This window comes from Capsella rubella, unplaced genomic scaffold, assembly GCF_000375325.1.
Source record: "Capsella rubella cultivar Monte Gargano unplaced genomic scaffold, Caprub1_0 scaffold_15, whole genome shotgun sequence".
Classification (NCBI taxonomy): Eukaryota; Viridiplantae; Streptophyta; class Magnoliopsida; order Brassicales; family Brassicaceae; genus Capsella; species Capsella rubella.
This window is the reverse complement of record NW_006238909.1, coordinates 84,091-89,846: the sequence shown is the minus strand read 5'-3', so window position 1 is coordinate 89,846 and position 5,756 is coordinate 84,091. Positions and strand designations below refer to the sequence as shown.

Sequence of the window (5,756 nt, the reverse complement as noted above, 5' to 3'; positions counted from 1 at the left end):
TAAATTTGGATGAAGTAAGGATGATTGGGATTTGGGGACCACCAGGGATTGGTAAGACCACAATCGCCAGAGTTCTGTTTAACCAAGTCTTCAGCAGATTCCAACATGACGCAATCATGGTCAATATCAGAGGATTCTATCCAAGACCTTGCTTGGATGAATATAGTGCACAATTACAACTATAAAACCAAATGTTGTCTCAGATGATCAATCATAAAGACATCAATATTTCTCATCTAGGAGTGGCCCAAGAACGGTTGAAAGACAAGAAAGTGTTTCTCGTTCTTGATGAAGTGGATCAATTAGGACAACTAGATGCCTTGGCGAAAGAAACTCAATGGTTTGGTCCTGGAAGTCGGATAGTTATCACAACAGAAGATATAAGTGTTCTTAAAGCGCATGGGATCAATCATATTTACAAAGTGTGTTTTCCATCAAGTGACGAGGCTTTTCAAATATTTTGTATGCATGCCTTTGGAAAAAAGCACCCAGATAATGGTTTTTATGAGCTTGCTAGGAAAGTTTCATACCTTGCTGGTGAACTCCCTTTGGGATTGAAGGTTCTAGGCTCCGCTCTCCGTGGAATGTCCAAGCAAGAGTGGAAAAGGACACTACCAAGGTTAAAAACTCGTCTTGATGGGGGAAATAAAGAGCATTGTAAAGTTTAGCTATGATGCCTTGTGTGATGAAGATAAAGATCTATTTCTTTATTTAGCATGCATTTTCTCACAGACCGTGCTCAAGGGCAAGACACCTTTAGAGTTTCCAAGAATTCAGAAATTGGAAGAGGTTCTTGCAAATAAGTTCTTCAATGTGTGCCAAGGTCTTCATGTCTTAGCTCAGAAATCTCTCATATCTATTAATTATAATCGGATATATATGCATACTCTGTTAGTACATTTCGGAAGAGAAACTTCTCGTAAGCGATTCATGCATGGCACTCCGAGACGTCAGCTTTTGGTTGGTGAAAGAGATGTATGTGAACTTCTAAGTGACAATTCAATAGTAAGTTTTCCCACTACACTGAGTTATTGGTTAACTAACCATCTCTACTTATATTTTTTTTGTCTCTTTTTTTTGTCAGGATAGTAGTCGTTTTATAGGTATAAATTTGGAAGTATCTAAGACTGAGGAAGAATTGAGTATAAGTGAAAATGCACTTGAAAGAATGTCTAATCTCCAATTCGTAAGAATCATTGGTAATCTTGAGAGACTGGAATCACTGCTTTATTATTCGCAAAAGATTAGATTACTGGATTGGACATGTTTCCAGAATATATGTTTGCCTTCAACTTTTAATCCTGAGTTTCTCGTCCAACTAGTTATGCGCCACGGCAAACTTCAAAAGTTGTGGGAAGGAACTAAAGTAAGTAATCTGATGAAAACTTCCAATATTTATTTTTATAATTTGTTTTCATAAAAAAAACAGACAATACTTAGGTCCACGCCACATTGTCTTAACCAATTAAAAAATAGAGTAATGTATCACGTTATAATATATTTAAAGATTAAAAAAAAAAAAACTACAAGTCTAACCACTCTTTTATAAACCAAACTGATATATAATTTCATTTTCTTATTTTTTCTGTGCAGCAACTTAGAAATCTCAAGTGGATGGATTTGAGTGGTTCTAGAGATTTGAAAGAGCTTCTAGATATGTCAACCGCCACAAATCTCAAAGAATTAATTCTCGGAATTTGCTCAAGTTTAGTGGAGCTCCCCTTCTCTATTGGAAAAACTCACCAGTCTCAAAAATTTAGATCTCAAAGGGTGCTCAAGTCTGGTGAAAATCCCTTCTTCAATTGAGAATGCAACCAATCTCAAGAGACTAGATCTCTCTGATTGCTTCAATCTTGTGGAGCTTCCCTCTATTGGAATGGAAACCAAACTTAAGCGACTGAGTCTTAATAACTGTTCAAGTCTTGTGAAGCTCCCATCCTCTATCAATGCCACTGATCTCAAGCATTTGTATCTAAGAAATTGTTCGCTTGTCGAGGAGCTCCCCGCTATTGAGAATGCCACTCATCTTTCCATAATGGAGCTCAATAATTGCTCAAGGCTACTAGAGCTGCCTTCTTCTATTAGATCAGCCACAAATCTTCAGGTATTAGATATTAGTGGAAGCTCAAGTCTGGTGAAACTCCCGTCCTTTATTGGAGATCTCACTAATCTCAGTGAGCTTAAACTATCTAACTGCTCAAGTCTGGTAGAGCTTCCTTCCTCTATAGGAAACCTTCAAAAATTGTGGACGTTACAGATGTGCGGATGCTCAAAGCTCGAGGCTCTTCCAACCAACATCAACTTGAAATCTCTCTATATACTTGATCTCACTAATTGCTCGCAGTTGAAAACTTTTCCTGAGATCTCGACAAACATAAAGGTTCTCAAGCTTATAGGAACTGCAATAAAAGAAGTTCCTTTGTCGATCACGTTGTGGTCTCGTCTTTCTGAGATTCAGATTTCATACTTCGAAAGCCTTAGTGAATCCCCGCATGTTTTTGACATCATCACGAAGTTGCATTTGGTAAGCGAAGATATACAAGAAGTTCCTGCATGGATCAAGGGGATGTCTGGTTTACAGAAACTTAGACTTAACGAGTGTAAGAATCTGGTATCACTCCCGCAACTTTCAGATTCCTTATTTATGACATAGATGCAGACAATTGTCAATCCCTTGAGAGACTGGATTGTTCCTTTAACAATCCGAAGATCTGTCTGAAGTTTAGCAACTGCTTCAAACTGAATCAAGAAGCCAGAGACCTCATCATGCACACATGGACTTCTATATATGCGATCTTACCCGGTACACAAGTGCCTGCTTGCTTCAATCACCGAGCTACTGTTGGGGGTTCCTTGACAATCAAGTTAAATGAGTCGCCTCTTCCTAAATCTTTAAGATTGAAGGGTTGCATCATGCTGGTTAATATTAATGAAGAAACAGTTGATGATCATGATTCGATGTTTGTAAAAATAGACATCATAGACAAACATAACGATCTCAAAGTTCGGCGTACACTTAGAGATCTTTTTATAGGTCCACTTTTAACAGAGCATCTCTACACATTTGAAGTTGAAGCAGAGGATGTGACTTCCACCGAGCTTATCTTTGAGTTCACAACCAAAACATATGACAACTGGAAGATCGGAGAATGCGGGGTATATCAAATCTTGGAGGCTCCTTAGTGTTAATAACGAAGATGATGAGAGCTTCGATCAGAGATGGGCATCGATGGAGGAGGTTAGAAACTTTTATGCCAGTTTTACATTTATATAAGACTCTGTATTGTTATCTTTAATTGAAACTAATTGCAGATAAAGGTCATCGAAATTAGAGATAACGTCATTATTGCAATGGATGAGAAAAACAAAGGTAGAAGAAATTAAGAGTAATTATTCAAGGATTTTGCAAGTTGAGATGAAGCTAATATTCTTTATTAATGAATTTCGATACGAAGGTCATCATTGGTGTTTAATTGTTGTTGTTGTTTGCTGGTCTTTGGAGTTTCTTTTTGGAGATTTTACAAATGCTTTCATTGCATTTTCAGGGTAAGCTAATGTACAACAAACACGATCCAAACCTGTAAAATTAGGGTGGAGTTCATGGTTTTAAAAAGGTAATAACTATTAAAGAATTATTATATCTCTTTTTGAATGGTTTTAGATATATAGTTGCTCCTCTGGTTAACTCAATAAGCATCATTTTAGAGCTCATTTAGTTGCAGATAATTGTAGGTCAATAAGTCACTATGGGTAGCTGACAGGTACTGGACTTGCTTAAAGATGCATGTGACTATGTGAGTCTTTGCTGGATAGTATCACTGTGGAAAAGTTGATGATGATATACGTAAGTTACAAGTCTCATTTTGTTGGACATAAAATTGCAAATTCTATTATTATATTTTAGACATCATCAGTGAATGCCAATAGTGAGAGATTAGGATAATATGAAGCTTAAATCTTGTTGGTGTTTACTTTGATAAACACGATTGATATGATTCTGATTATTGGAATTACAAAGCAAGGAACAGTAAGTTTCCCTGCAACAAGCAAAATCTTTTTGAATAACACAACGAGACCAAACCACATACCTGCAATTTTTGTTTACGCTATATATAAAACCAACATCCAAAGATTTTTTTTGTTGATCTTTTCTGAAATCGAAAGAGTAATAATAAACTTCAAACTAAAAAGGACAAGAGAAGCTTTTCTTGGAGTTTAAACATTTTAGCAACATAACACTAAACTTGTTGCCAATACATACGTCTCATGCCATATGAGACTATAACCAAGTGAGAAGGACACAGTATAATACAACAGAGACCAAACTACATGCAACAAAGAAATCATAGACCGTGAGGTGTGCAACACCAACACTGCTTAAAGGCATCTAATGCTCCGATGGATTCAGTGACACCTTTATTGTAATACTTTACTCTAGGTAAAGCTTTTGTAAGACCTTTTAAGTTCATTTCTATTGATATTAAGGATCTTAGCAAAAAAAGAAAACGATCAAAACAAATCTTTACATAATTATGAATTGAGAATAGAGGTTGTCGAATCTTTTTGAAAATGGGCTATTATATTTTGCAATTGCATAATTGCAAAACTCGGTTCAAATATTTTTCTTTCTTCTTCAGAAACTTTAAGAGACTGTTCTGTTTTAATTCTTTGTAACATTCTGATTCTATACAACTGTATAATATAATCCTACCATAAGTAAGTAACTCATTTGTCATTTTCTCAATCAACAAACTGAACACATGAGACCTAACTTGTCACTAGAAACTACAACACAACATAAGAACTGAAACAAACAAATCATGAAAGTTCACATATCGTAGCCCAAAACATTAATAAACTTACCTTTTGAAAAAACAATGTGAATGCTAATCAAAACAGGGAAGAACCGAAGTACTTTTGATGATATGCTTTAAGTAAAGATTTGTCTTAGCAAACTCGTATTCACATCCATTATCCGTATATGGTCTTGATAAACAGAAACGTCAAGAGTGATTCTATAAGTGACCTAAGAAGCAAGAAACCAGCATGTTTTCTTTAAAGGCAGTGGGCAAAAAAAGATGAGAGTGAGACGTTAAGGTTACTAGAGATAAGACAGACCTTGCACCTTGGTGATGAAACTACGTACCCTAAAAGAAAATACAAGTATAATTTATAACTTAGAACATTCAAAACAACGTACACGTATTATTGTATCCCTCAGAAACTTTAAAAGACCACTCTGTTTTAATCTGTGTAATATTCGTATACAACTGTACAGTCCTACCTATACGCTTAATATATAATAAGTAACTCATTTTTCATTAACAATCAACAAAGTATTGTGAACACATGAGACCTAACTTGTCAAAGAAGCTACAGCGCAACATTAGGACAGAAACAAACAAATCATGGAAGTTCTAGTAGCAACTTTACAGAACTTGTATTTCACATCCATATGTATATATGATATAGCCAATAAAGTCAAGACTCGAGAGTGGTGTTCATAAGAGACGTAAGAAACAAGAAATTGTTGCATAGCCACTTTCATATCTCCGTCGGAAGAGGACTCATACTCATAGTATATAATACCTTCACAGGTTCAAGATGACTCCAAAAAGTGCCTTTGACCTGCAACTATTTTCTTTGCATTGTTGATTAAAATCTCTAGCACTTGATTCACCGGACTTGATAATAAAGCAAGTAGGAACGTTTATTTGTATTCCCAATTGTACCCCTCTCTGCCACAAAACCCAGAA

The 5,756-nt window shown here is 35.8% G+C and overlaps 1 protein-coding gene and 1 pseudogene across 1 annotated transcript in view; both read left to right on the top strand.

The window, feature by feature from the left end:
- LOC17874491 overlaps positions 1-3,183 on the top strand; it is a 3,625-nt pseudogene extending 442 nt beyond the window's left edge.
- The window catches only part of LOC17874499 (probable disease resistance protein RPP1), a 36,044-nt gene extending 32,243 nt beyond the window's left edge, over positions 1-3,801 (top strand). Inside the window, exon 8 of the mRNA XM_023778143.1 lies at positions 3,762-3,801. The gene's annotated coding sequence lies outside the window, so the exon portion shown is untranslated. The remainder of the gene's footprint in view (positions 1-3,761) is intronic.
- The last annotated feature ends 1,955 nt before the right edge of the window (positions 3,802-5,756 follow it).